The sequence below is a fragment of the Notolabrus celidotus genome, chromosome 5 (genome assembly GCF_009762535.1).
Source record: "Notolabrus celidotus isolate fNotCel1 chromosome 5, fNotCel1.pri, whole genome shotgun sequence".
Lineage (NCBI taxonomy): Eukaryota > Metazoa > Chordata > Actinopteri > Labriformes > Labridae > Notolabrus > Notolabrus celidotus.
This window is the reverse complement of record NC_048276.1, coordinates 11,721,285-11,735,172: the sequence shown is the minus strand read 5'-3', so window position 1 is coordinate 11,735,172 and position 13,888 is coordinate 11,721,285. Positions and strand designations below refer to the sequence as shown.

At 38.0% G+C, this 13,888-nt stretch overlaps 2 long non-coding RNA genes across 2 annotated transcripts; both read left to right on the top strand.

Annotated features, from left to right (window-relative positions):
* Positions 1-258: 258 nt before the first annotated feature.
* Positions 259-1,707, top strand: LOC117812517. The gene is made up of 2 exons (XR_004631231.1): positions 259-366; positions 468-1,707. It is a non-coding gene; the product is annotated as an uncharacterized LOC117812517 (long non-coding RNA).
* Positions 1,708-3,485: 1,778 nt separating this feature from the next.
* LOC117812518 lies at positions 3,486-12,892 on the top strand. Its single transcript, XR_004631232.1, has 3 exons — positions 3,486-3,723; positions 3,840-3,966; positions 12,503-12,892. It is a non-coding gene; the product is annotated as an uncharacterized LOC117812518 (long non-coding RNA).
* The last annotated feature ends 996 nt before the right edge of the window (positions 12,893-13,888 follow it).

Genomic DNA, 13,888 nt, shown 5'->3' with positions numbered 1-13,888 from the left:
AAACATACGTGCATTTATAACAAGGAGATCTTTGAGTGGCAGGTTATTAAAACTTGGTAAGCAAGCAGATGATATAACAAGGGCGTCACAGCCTGCTCTGTCAAACTGGTACAGAACAGAGTTTCCAAGATGTATGAATTTAGAATTTAGTTCTCCAACAATTTTCATCCTGAACCCGTGATGATTGCAACGTGTTTGTGGCTTTTTAGTTGGTTAGTCTCTGTCCTTCTCTCAGAGATTGAGCGGCTCCTCCCACACCTGCACCTTCACACCTTCACACCTGCACCTGGTCTCTGCAATCACCACCTGCATTTAAGCCCTGCTGGGAGGCTTCTCCAGTGCCAGATTATTCCCACATCTGAAGTGGTATCTTGGCCTGTTCTCTCGTGAATTTGTTAGTTTGCTATTGAGTGTTCCAGGTTTGTGCTTTTTACCTGTGACTAACCCTGCTGTCTCTGTTTCTCCAGTGCCTCCACGAGCCCCCAGTGCTTTTTCCCTATCGCTGCCACACTGCCTCACTCTCTACCTGGATTTATTCACCAGCCTCCACCTCCAGTCCTCACGCCTTGAACCCTGGATCCCTTCCCTGCTCCCTTTGTTTCATGCAATAAATTAACTGAATTGCGTCCTCTGACAGGCTAGTAAAAGACAGGTTAGTGAGGGTGCATGTCAGTGATGGATATAGAAAACACTGCTGTGTTTGAGCGTGAAGATGCAAATGGGGGACAAAATAAATGCTCCTTGAGGACGAGATGACACCACTGAGGGTAGAGGGAGGAAACTCCCTTAGAGACTTCATCATGCATTCTGACATAATTTAGCATTTTGTTGCAATGAGTCAGATAGCAGAAAGAACAGCAAATGTTGCAATATGTTACTTTTAATTTTAAAGGCAGGCAAACAAGTACACATTAAGAGTTAATAATAGTTTTCACAGTTTATGATAAAGACCATCCTCTTCATGAAGGTTAAAAAAAAATCCAATTGATCTGGGTGAATGTCTTTGTTCAAAGGAGTTCATATGTTTCTGATCCTCAACTGTGTGATGCTCATTTATGTCAAGCAGCATTGAATAGATGAAGTTCATGGTATATGGTTCCCAGACTCAGGGTTTTCAAATCCCTCCCCTTCTTCGATACTGGACAGCAGCCCATCATTCTCCTCCTCAGGTGGTCCTGCTGGGTTTTCTTCATGTTCTATTTTAGTACCTGGCAAATCCACAGAGCAGACCTCTGCTGTGTTTGGCATGCCGCCTGCCTGTTCACTTTGTGCTTCAATTTGTAGTTGTAGTCTGTCACATTCAGCTCCATGTTGTCTGATTATATATGAAGCTGTTGTGTTAATGTCTTTGTGAGACCCACCCTCAACAAAACCTGCTCCATTGTGTCCATGTGAGGCACTTCTTGTCTCCATCCCTGTACAAGTGAGGCAAAATTAAACACGTTATTATACAGAGAGAAAAACTCTAATATTGTCTGTAGTGTTTGTAGTTGTACTGATGATTTTACGACTTCATTCCAGTCGGGTAGTTTATGGCCACATTCCTGTGTTTGCCTGTTTTGTAGAGCATGATAAAACTAATTCAATAAAATCTGCACTTTCAGGTCAGAGTTTGTGATGCACACAGCGCCACCATGTGGAAATTTATGCTCTACTTAAAACTTTTACTCTGCACTGTAACTTTTATCTGAAAATCTGATCCTGTAATGTCTGCCAAAATCATCTGACCACCAGCATTTCAAACCTGTTCATCACCTCTGTTTATTCTTGTATCAAACTCTCAGTTTCATTGAACTGAACTGCACAGATGTTGTGTAAACTATCAGCATTTCACAGATGCTGCTAAATGATTATTTGAAATGTCCTGAGTTGAACTCTCTCTCACCCTCTGCCCCTTTTATAAATCACTTGACTGACACTAAGCACACCTGGGTGCACTTATCTTTCTAATACAAAACCTTTTGTCTCCCACAGTTACACAGTGGCACCATGAAATATACAAAGTTTTCCCATTTGAAAGTTTAACTGCACAAATGAGGGGAGACGTTTACTTTTTGAAAAAATATGGTCAGCTTATCAGACTTGCACAGTCAGTCCCTTGTTTTATGTCATTACTCAAGACACACTTTTACAGGAAAGCTTTTATTGTGTGATTTTATTTAATTTTAGATCTGATTTTAGGGGGTCTGTTTTATAAGTTTGGAGGGTTTTTAAGCTTTCATTTTATTTTTAATCACTTCATTTTGCTTTGCACTTGTTTTTATTGCCTACTGTAAAGCACTTTGTTTCTTGTATTGAAAAGTGCTATATAAATAAGGTATTATTATTATATCAAATATCTGTCTCCATCCCTCCAGAAAATTGTAAAAAGGGAATTATGTCTTCGACAGGAGTCACCCTCCGACGCATAGGGCTTAGATTCAGGGTTTTTTGTTTTTTTGTTATGGGATTTCTTTTGTTTGTTTATTTGGTAATGGTGTGGCTATTGCTGACATTGCTGTCATATATACATTCTTAGTTCCTATTATTATTCTGTTACTGATATAATAACTATTATCAATATTATTATTCTCTTATCTGTTTTTGAAGATACCCTATAGCTTAGATGGTGGAATATTTATTTATTCAAATTTTTATTTTTCTATTTATTTCTGTCCTAATTTGAATGTTTGACCAATTGTTTCTGATAACATTTCTACTGTAAAGAGCACTGTTCACTGTTTTGTATCTTTAAAATGGGAAAAATCGATTAAAAATCTTAAAAAATTATTATTTTTTAAAAACTCTCTCTTACCCTCTGCCCCTTTTATCAATCACTTGACTGACACTCAGCACGCCTGGATGCACTTATCTTTCTAATACAAAACATTTTGTCTTTAAAACTTTTAAAGCTTGTCTGCACTGTCTGAATGTTGTTTAAACATTTCATAGCTTTGGACCATGGAATTATCTCTCTCAGATAAATCTGATACATGCAAGTTTGACTCTTTTTCATCTAAAAAGCTTGCATACCTCAGATATTATTTTAAGGTGTAATAACATCCAAACACAAGGGACTGATTTTTTTATTTTTGGCGTAAGAATGATTCAGCACGTTAACAAGACATGAAAATGTGGAGCTTGTAAGATCATATCAATACGTGTGCACTTAACTAGATCAGCTTTAATTTCATGCAAACACTGAAACTACTAAGAAGAGGAGCAACAGAAAATTCATCTTTTACGTGAGCTAAATTCCTTTTTTAGTCAGTCCTGTAATTTTCATCAGTCTTTTAACGCGAGTCTTCTGTGTGTTTCTTTTTATCTGCTGGTGTCAGAGCTTCACACTTTAGGGCAGAAACAGTCTGAACAGAAGGATCCAATTTCCTTTTTGTAACCAGCAGAAGTATTTTAGCTTCTTTTTGACATGACCTTTGATCCTTTTATTGTTTTTATTCAGTCTGTGTTCTTAAGTATCCGTTTGTTTAAACTCAGTAAAATATAAATCCTTTCTCATCTCTTATGTATGATTTATTTTTGTCATGCGTCCCAGTCGTCGCCCCTAAAGGAGTTAAAGTTTGTGTTGAATTGAGACACACGTACCTTTTCGTCTCACACACCGGGGGAGAGCTACACTGATGGTGAATAAGACAAAAGCTACGGATGCTGCAGTGCTCCACCACGACCTCCTCACCCTCTGCTCATCAAAACCTGCAGAGAAAACGGGACATGGTTTTATCAAATGTTAGTCTTATTTCACATCCTGGATGTATGAAGCTCTAACCAGAAACAGTCTGATACTCACTAATGGATGACACAGTGATGTTTACTCTGGTTTGAATAACATGTTTGCTCTGCAGCCCCGTGAAGGTGCAAGTGTACATCCCAGTGTGTTCCTCTATATCCGGCTTGAGAAGAAGAAGAGATCCGTCCCCCAGAGGAAGCAGATCCTGGTCCAGAGTAGCTTCTCCCTCCCACAGGTTAAAGGTGTGTCTGGTTTTTGTGTCGTATTTCAGGATGACTGTGGACTCCATGGAAGAGGTGAAGGTCCAAGTGAAGGAGAAATTCTGGAGACTTTGTGGAGCGGTGCAGGGAATGGACAGTCCATGACCCACTTCGTGCATTATATCCTCTGAAAAACATCAAGTTAAATTCAGCTCTATGAGTGTGATTGTTATGAATCATTCTCTCTTTGAAAGCTATCACATCATGTAATTAAACCGCACCTTGGTTTTTCCTCGAGGCAGTCCACACCTGAGTCCTGTCAGCTGATGTGAAAGAGCAAAAGTAGGTGATGTTGGAGAGATTACCCACGATCCTCAGCGTGCTCACCACAGTAAACAGACCTTTGTGGTCAGTGGTTTTGATAGTTGAATTTTCAAGAGCCTCCCGGGCAGAGGGCGGGTCTGTGGCCCATGTCACCTGAGGGACGGGGTAGATGTTGTGAGAGTAGCAGGTGACCGTGTCATCAGTCATCTCCATGACAACAGAATGGATGAGAGCTGGACAGAAAGCAGAAAAGACGATGGTGTGAGCGTTAAACAGTTTTGTTATTAAATCTACTGCTCTCTCAACCAGGAAGACACAGCAGAGTATGATAAGATAAGATAAGATGAGATAAGATAAGATAAGATATAAGATAAGATAAGATAAGATATAATAAGATAAGATAAGATATTACTTTATTGATCCTACAGGGGGGAAATTCAGTTGTTGCAGCAACCCAGACATAAGTACAATCAAGAATAAATTACAATTCGTAAAATCAATTAAGTAAAAATAAAAATAGATAAAGATAGAATACAATTTACAATGTTACAATGTTACAATGTCATTTAGCAGACGCTTTTATCCAAAGCGACGTACATACGAGAACAAGAACAACGCAAGCAAAGATCTAGACAAGAGGAAACAAGATCAGTAAGAGTAACAAAGTGCTTCAAGTCAATTTGGGTGCAGGTACTGCCAAGCAGTTTAAAGGCAATGCACAAAAATAAGTAAGGAATTATTATTTTTTTTTTTTTCCCGAAATAAGGAACATCTACAATGAAGCAACCAACCAATTTAAGACCTTCCATTATCATCATCAACAATTAACATCACCACAATAATGACCAAAGTACCAAGTGCTGGGTCCCTCAAGAGCTGAACACAGATTCCCAGAGTAGAGCAGGACTGCAAGTCAATCGTAGCTGGAAGACATGATCTGCCACTGGGGACAACAGTGGAGAACAGTCTAGCTAAGTGCATAGTGCTTCCTAAAGAGCTGGGTCTTTAGCTGTCTTTTGAAAGTAGAGAGGGACTCTGCAGATCGAATGGAGTTGGCCAATTCATTCCACCATTTAGATATATACAATGTTACAAATGGAAGTTAGATTAAACTGCAGTAATTACAGGCAGTATTAAAAATATTTCAGTAGTGACAGGTTGACATGGTGAGATTATGGTTGGTAATGACAGATTGAGCAATTTAATAAATAAATATGGGTATATAATATGACTGTAAGTTGCAGTAAACAATAGTAATGTAATATAACATAATATCATACCGTCATATTCTCTTGATTTGAAGAACTAAAAACACAGCAGAGCTGATGTGTGCACGTTCTCTGACTAACCCAAAGCTACATACCAGGTCTGTTTTTCTAATCTTCAGTGTGGGGAACCTCTGCAGCATCAGCCTTTAGCACAGCTGCACTTGCAACAAATTTCCTGTTAATGGTGCCTTTCTGCAGCACTATAAAGTATTTCAGAAAAAGGCTGCATGTGTCAGATTTTTGTTTTTCTTCATCTGTTTGAGTATGATTTTTTTTCCTTTATGAAAAGCCACGTTAAAAAAAATTGCAACAACAATCGAACAGACCTAAAAACCAAAATCAAACTGGGCTATAAGAAACAAGAGTTATCAGGGACGCCGGCTTCAAGGCGGTCTAAGCACCCCATATGCAGAGGCTGTAGTCCTCGTCGCAGAGGTCGCTGCCTCGACTCCCAGCTGCAACCATTTGCTGCATGTCTTCCCTCACCCTCTACTCCCCATATTCCCTGTCACTCTTCAGCTGTCCTATCAATAAAGGTGAGAACGCCCAAAAATACAACTTAAAAAAACAGTTATCTTGTGGGATAGCCACAGCCAGCCTTAGTGAGTCATGAAGCTAAGGTTGAGTTTAGATATTGACTTTCCCCTTCATTTTATATACAGGTAGAACATGTCAACAAACTTTATTCAATCAGTTCATGAATCCATAATTAAAGAAAGCAGCTAAATCAAGTTATGATGAATAAAAAAAAAACACAGCTACAATGTGACGCCTCTAACCAATTAAATGTTACTTAACCTTTTAGTAACATTATTATAATTATTCAACTATGCAGGAACATCATGATTTTAAATATCTAAAGTACTTGAACTGTTATTAAAACTTAACCAAACACAAAGTTGTGATTTTTAAAAGCTTTGGACTTTAAATAAAATCTACCTAATACTAGTTTCCTGTTCAGTTTAAATTAATTAGAATATTCAGAGAACACATTTCATAGGTTGGTGAGGGTGGTCCAGTGTTTGTAGTTTTAGTGATTGTGTGAGTTTAATCAATGTCATTGATTAAGTATGAGACAATTTGCTGTCCAAAGCTGCTCTTTCTAAATAAAGACACTTAAAATAATTAAAAGGGGAAAATATTTTTCAAAAAGCAGAATTTATCAGTTTTGCTAGTTTGATGTAAATACCAAAATGGAAACCAATGAGTACAACATCTTTCTTTTTAACAAGACATATTAAAGAGCTGCTTTCAACAGCTTTGCCTTTCAGACAGGTTCAAGAGCCGGTCCAGCGGGCAGTAGTGGAAAAAAAAGGTCCAAATGTTCCACTTTGTTGTCACGTCCTGCAGGAGTAATTTATGAATGGAGAAACCTTCAAGCGAAAAGCTTCATCAGTGCAAGGTTAAACACTTTATGAGCTCCAAAGAAAGTCATAACACAGATAGTGTGTAAAGTGGTAAGGTATCTAACTTAATAATGATATATTTTACTGACCTTTCACCTCTAGGTTGACAAAGAGCTCCTGGTTGCCCTTCCGTGTGCTCGTGTAACATTTGTATCTGCCCTTGTCTTGAACTTTGACCCTCCTGAGGAGCAGGGAGGCATTGCCATGCGGGATGTGGGAATTGAATAGGCAAGTCCTTCCACTGAAGTGTTTGTTCTGGAGTCCAAACTGGTCCTTGTTGTAGTAGTAGCTGTGAACTGGGATTTGCTGCTTGTACCAATGGATGACCACAGTGCCGGTGGGTCTGAAGCTGCAGGGCAGGATGCAGTCGTCGGGAATGATGCACGTAACGTTGGCTTCTGGTAATAAGACTTTGAGATGTGAAAGGTATTATTAAGACCCAGGACGATGGTTTTAGTGATTGTAGTTATTGAAGTGTCAGCGCTTAACAGCTCACTGTCACCCAGGAGTTATTCAATCATTCAATTATTTTTATATTTGCAGTTTTAAAACATAAAATCAGAGTTTTAACGAGCCAAATGTTGTATGATAAAAGCATAAATTCCTCAAATTTTGCTTCAAATACATATTCACTTATTATTTTCATACTTCTCCTGTCAAAAGTCTTAATTTGGGGTTTGCAATTAATGTAATTTCATGGATTCTAGAAGTGATTTGTCACACTAGCCTGGTACCAAAAAGCCAAGACTGTCACTGTAAAACTGTCTTATGAACATCTGGGCTGTTTGTTGCCCTACTTTCTTTTTATCAGCCACATTTCACCCCTAATGTGTGTCCCCCTAATTTCCCCAGGTGTTTGCAGCTGTCACAGCTGGGAAGCACCAAGGTCACAATGCAGCTGTGATAACTGCTGCTGCTGAAATATTATTGCAAAATGAACATTCCTCTGTGACAGCTGTAATTATGTCAATGCTCTGACACTGAATGACAACACATTACATGGACTTCAGAGTTGTACAATTATTTTTGCAGTTGAAGCAGAGGAGAGAAAGAGGACTGACTTTTACAGTTAAACTATCCATTAAGCCCTCTTCTTTGTCTGGTTTGTAGGCATGCAGGTATCATAATTCTATGCTCTATAAAAACATGTCAGAATCTGGGATCAGGCTGAGTCCAATGTCTGCAAAGATATATAACATTGTTCAAGTTATCTAAGAGACAAAGACTGATTCGCTTTCAGCTGGTGCAAAATTGTGAAGTACATCTGAAGTAGAGATGTGACGCTCGCGAACGAGTCGTTCTTTTGAGCGGCTCTTTTAAGTGAACGATGAGAACCGATTTGCAGTTGTGAGACGTTTTTATATGCAGATTGCCCACGCTGCCTTCATGTAACACCTGCGTGCCCCATGAGTCTTTTGTTCACACTTATTGTCTACACTTTGTTATTGTTTACATTGTTTTGATGTGGACTTTGTAAACTAGTTCAGGTGTAGAAACATCAGGTGGGGTAGTACAATTTTGCATTCACATTTTTATAATGTCCTAATTTTATTCTAGTTTATTTTTTATATAAATTTTATATACTGTTCTCCACTGTTGTCCCCAGTGGCAGATCATGTCTTCCAGCTACAGTTGACTCACACTGTCCTGCTGTACTCTGGGAATCTGTGTTCAGCTCTTGAGTGACCCAGCACTTGGTACTTTGGTCATTATTGTGGTAATGTTAATTGTTGATGATGATAATGATAATGGAAGGTCTTAAATTGGTTGGTTGCTTCATTGTGGATGTTCCTTATTTCGGAAAAAAATAAAATAAAATAAAATTCCTTACTTATTTTTGTGCATTGCCTTTAAACTGCTTGGCAGTACCTGCACCCAAATTGACTTGAAGCACTTTGTTACTCTTACTGATCTTGTTTCCTCTTGTCTAGATATTTGCTTGTGTTGTTCTTGTTCTCGTATGTACGTCGCTTTGGATAAAAGCGTCTGCTAAATGACATTGTAACATTGTAACATATATATTTATTCTTATTTATTATTTTTATATTTTTTTCTGTATTGTTAAAATGTTCTTGTGTGGAAATTCTACAGTAAAGTATTTTTGCATGGAGGTTATCTGAAGCCTGCGTAGTTATCTTAGGGCCACAAAGTTTTTTAGGTGAGGGAAAATTCTAAATAGTGATCTCACTGTCGAAGCATGGGGATATGGCACCACCTTATTGAATGTTTACAATGCCAAATTAAATTATGATCAATATTTCAGAATAATTCCCACCAGCAGAGTATATATATAGGTGGGATGTGTAAGTTTTAATTATTCTGATCCAAATCTTATCTTATAACTTCTACCAGTGATTGTTTCCTTGATAAAAACTAGTTACCCCTGGTTGACTTCTAATAAATAAATAAATATAACAATAAGCCAAAAAGCCAGTCTTTTGAGCGACTCTTTGAAAGGAACGGCTCCTCAAGATCCGGTTCCCTTCAAAGAGCCATAAACCCCATCTCTAATCTGAAGAAAAGTTTCCCAGCACTAGAAAAATATTGTCATCATTGACTCATTTTCTCTTCTGCTATCAAACACTCAGAATTCTGCAAAGTTCTTAGAAGCTTATCAACAATAATAGTAATACATAGATGATGATTAACAAGGACAAAAAAAAGCATTAGAGGTGATTTGTTTCTCTTATCTATTCCTTTCCTTACGACAAATGACACCTCTGTGAGCTATAGGACTGAATTCAAGAATTACAATACCTTTGGAGTTCGTCAGTGAAGATTCCTCCAAGAAAATAAGCAGCATAACTAAGAGCCCATGTGTCTCTGCCATGTCAGTCGGCCTGTGCTGAGGTGTTGATCCTGTGAGTGTGTGAATGTTTAAGTGTGTGTGAGAGCACTGAAGTGTTTCTGTGCGACTCCACTTTACATCCTTCCTAACACTAATGAAACACTGACTAATTAACCAGGCAGGTAAAAGTTTAACCAGCAGCCCTGCCAATGCTTCACTTCACTTCATCTGGACTTGGAATGGTTCTCAAAAAACATGTGTAACACCAAAAGCTCTTAGTAAACTTGTTGGATGTATAAATGAGAACATGAGATATCGGTGGTTTAAAGATGTTTGGTGAGTGCATCTTGAAAGGAGGAGCTCATATTAACAGTTGTATTATTGTAATGACAGAAAATACAGAAAGCCTGAAGCCTGCAGATGAAAGGATGGAGTTAGTAAAAATAAATATGGCCATGAAAGTTAGTATGATATCAACTCTCTTTCACTGGATCAACTGTAAAAAACAGATAGAGCTTTACTTCATGCCGTTGAAGCACAGTTGCCAGAATGTTTTGAATCAGTATCTCCTATTACTCCATACTGAGTTCTCTCTTCATGATCTGTTAAGACATTTCTTTGTTAACATGTAGCTCAGCACGACATGCAAATTGATGCCACAGGAACACATCTCATGATCCACCGCTGTACCCAAAAAAACGCCATGTGTCTCACAAGTTGCACTAGATACAACTTATGGATAGATTTGAGCTATTTAAGGGAGGTCTGGGTATAACACGCCAATTTGATTCAGTCAGATGAAGCTACCCTCACATTGAATGTTGTCAATGTAGTGATTGAAGAATAATGTTTTTATTTTGAATTTAGGAGGAGCTTGTTGCAAACAGGAGTTGTGTAAAACATGAAAAGAAGAAGGTAGTCATAAAAACTGTGAATTATAACCAATGTGCACTCTTTAATTTTTGTTGATCTATCACAATTAAACAATGGATGCACCCCTCATGAACGTCTTTAGACAATCATTAAATATCTGATGAGGATATTGAATCTTAAAATTCCCTCTGTGTTTCAACAACTGTGTAAACTCAACACCATTACATTCAGCTGAAGGTCTCCAGTTTACAGGGTCACTTTTAAAACCGTAACACCGGGAGAGACGCATTTGCGGTGGGCTGAGAGAAGACTACTGTTACAAGCTGCTAAATCAAGTGAATCACAGCTTCTTCTTTGAAAAGTACACACACATACAAAAAAAGATAGAAAAAATTAAAGAAAGAGAAATCAAGTGAATCACAGATGTGTGTGTGTGATGCTATTGTGGACGACAGGCGGAATAAAAACACTGGGGTTAAGCTACCAATCAGACACGTTCAGCACTGCAGACCCTGCCCCCCAAAAGACCTGGGGCTTTTGAAAAGTACTACCCCCCAAGCAGGGGCTTTTCAGGGGGGAGATGATCTAACCCTGAACTAAATAAGACCCTGGTTCCTCTGGTTGAAACGCACGTAATTCAGGAGTAAAGTCCCTAGTTCTATCACACTGTGCAGGCCTACCTAAGTAACACTTAGCAGCTCATTACAAAAGACCTAACAATGCATTAATAACAGGTAGCAATGTAATTCCTGATTGTACATGTTACACATGGATTGAGCTACTTTGCTTTTTGCCATTGTTGCTGGGAGTGATTTCTAGAGTATAGAATTAGTTATTATTAATTTCAGCAATTAAATAGTAACATAATTAATGCCTTATCAAAGACACTCAGCTTTCATTGGGTCAAACAGTGATCATAATCTATCCACCTACATCTAACACATTCAGCAGGTATCAAGGTTTTTAAAATAAGGTTTAAACAATAGTATATATATTTGTGCAGCATAAAGTTTTCTTACACATACAATATTTGGTGGATGAGGCTGAGTGAGAAAACAGTTCATTCATTTCTCTATAAGTGGTGACAATGGGTCAAAATAGTAAAAAAATTTATCCAAATTCAAGTCCACATAGACTTCTGTTGCACTGACAGTGGGAGTGGAAAAAAGTGGACACTGATGTAGGAAATACAAGTAATCAGAAAACAGAACAAAACAGGAATGATTCAACAGGTTGTTGTATACATTATGTTTCTACTTTTAAGAGATGTCTGAAGACTCAACTGTTCAGGGAACACTTGGGCACTTAACCTGACCCTTCTCATCTTTGTCCTCAGGGGCAGAATCAATCAGAAGGTCTAAAACCCAGCTCTTATTGAATATTTAGCACTGAATATTGAATGCTGTTGAATGTTGAACGATATTGTTGACTTGAATCATTTGATGTGAATAGCTGTGGCTACATTATCTTTAAAACAAAATAAAAAAGACAATAAAAAACCTGGCACTTCTTCTGGCACTAGATGGCAGAACCTGTGGCCAATCAACTTGAAGCACTTTGTTGCACTTACTAAGGTTTTTTCCCTCCAGTCTAAATTCTTGCTTGTGTTGTATGTCACTTTGGACAAAAGCATCTGCTAAATGAAATTGTAGAATTGTAGAATGTTTCTTTTTAGTCCAACACCAGCTAGAAGACCGCAACACATGACCATACGTACGAATCACACTGTAAAATGAATAGATTTATGTGGTGGATTTAGTCAATTCTATTTAGTGATAAACAATTAATTCATGAAAGAAAAGTCTCAAAAGTTAAAAAGAATTTTGGAAAGCACTGAGAGATATGCATCATCATCTGGTCAGATCATATTTTAAAATTCTCCTCTCTTTTAACATACACTCTTCTTTTTTTCTATATAGATGATGACCTCTAGAGGGCATAGATGAGATGTCCGGTCCACATGTGAATAGCTGCCTGCTGTCCAGCAGCTGTGGGGTCACATGTACGAGAGAAGCAAGCTCCACGTGCGCGATTCTTTAAGATGGCACTGCTCATGTCTGCCCTCAATCAACTTTAATCCCAGATTAAAGGGACCATGCCACTAAAGAGAAGCCATGCTGTCCATGTTTTGATTTTCATCATTGATTCTCAACATGTCCCTCTTTTTTTTTTTGATCCAGCTTCTTCTCCCCCAAGGTGTCATTATTACACATGCTTATTTTTCTTAGCTTATTGTTTTTCTGCTTGATATTGGAGTGATTAAAGATTGTGTTTCTCTCAGTGTCCTTTTCTTTCAATTACTATGAGGAATAGAGGATCATGTATTGTAGTGCCACTTCACAATAACTCACATGGACCCACAGTGCATAAAGTGTGCTGCAGATCTGTAAATGTGGATTGCTTGCTGGTGATGTTATGATTCTGCAGTTTGATGCATTCATTTTAAAGCATTTAATGAACAAACCAAGAACAATATAAAATCTCATGATGATTGATTATCAGAACTAAAAATGTAGATGAAACCCTATTATGTTTATACAATTAAAATAAAATAATACTTAAAGGTACTTCAAAATGTTAATGCCTTTGATTTAAGTTAGTGTTAATTAAATCCTATGAGAATTGTGTTTGAGGTTTTAGAGACCAGCTTGTGGGGCATGGCAGTCTGACGTTTGGTCTTGTTTTTGATTCCGCAACCCGGGAAAGTTTTGTTGGGTAAACTGGATGTACTGCATTCTTCTTTCTCTTGTCACCAACTAAGAGTCTGCCACAGGTCGGCGACTGTATCCTGTTTGCTCATGGAGCTGCCAAGTGTCCATTAGCAGAGGTTTGCTAGTTGTACTGGATATGTTCATGAAGTGATAATATTACACAGCGATAGGTTAAACACTTCATAATCAGAGATATTTACAAACACACAGGCTGGCACATCACTTTCATTGGATGGATACCTTTAAAGGAAAACCACCATCCATTTAAATATTTCTGCCTCTTTGTGAAGTCATGCTCTTCTTTTGATTCAGCAAGAACCTGAGTCAACTGTATGATGTCATTCTAGATTATAGTGCATTATGTGCTTGAACTAGATTTTAATTTGTTATAAAGCACTGCTTGTAATGCAGGGGATCCTTCAGCTTTGAAAAAAGAGCTTACAACCCTGGATCACAAAGGAAGTGAAGTGTTTTTTTTTTGTGTATTTCACTGAAAGCTGACGCCATGTTGTGAGTGACGTTCTGTGTTCTGTGTTCCTCTTTTGTAATACATGGTTGGAGTAAAATAGTTTAAATCCTCAGTTTAGCATGACA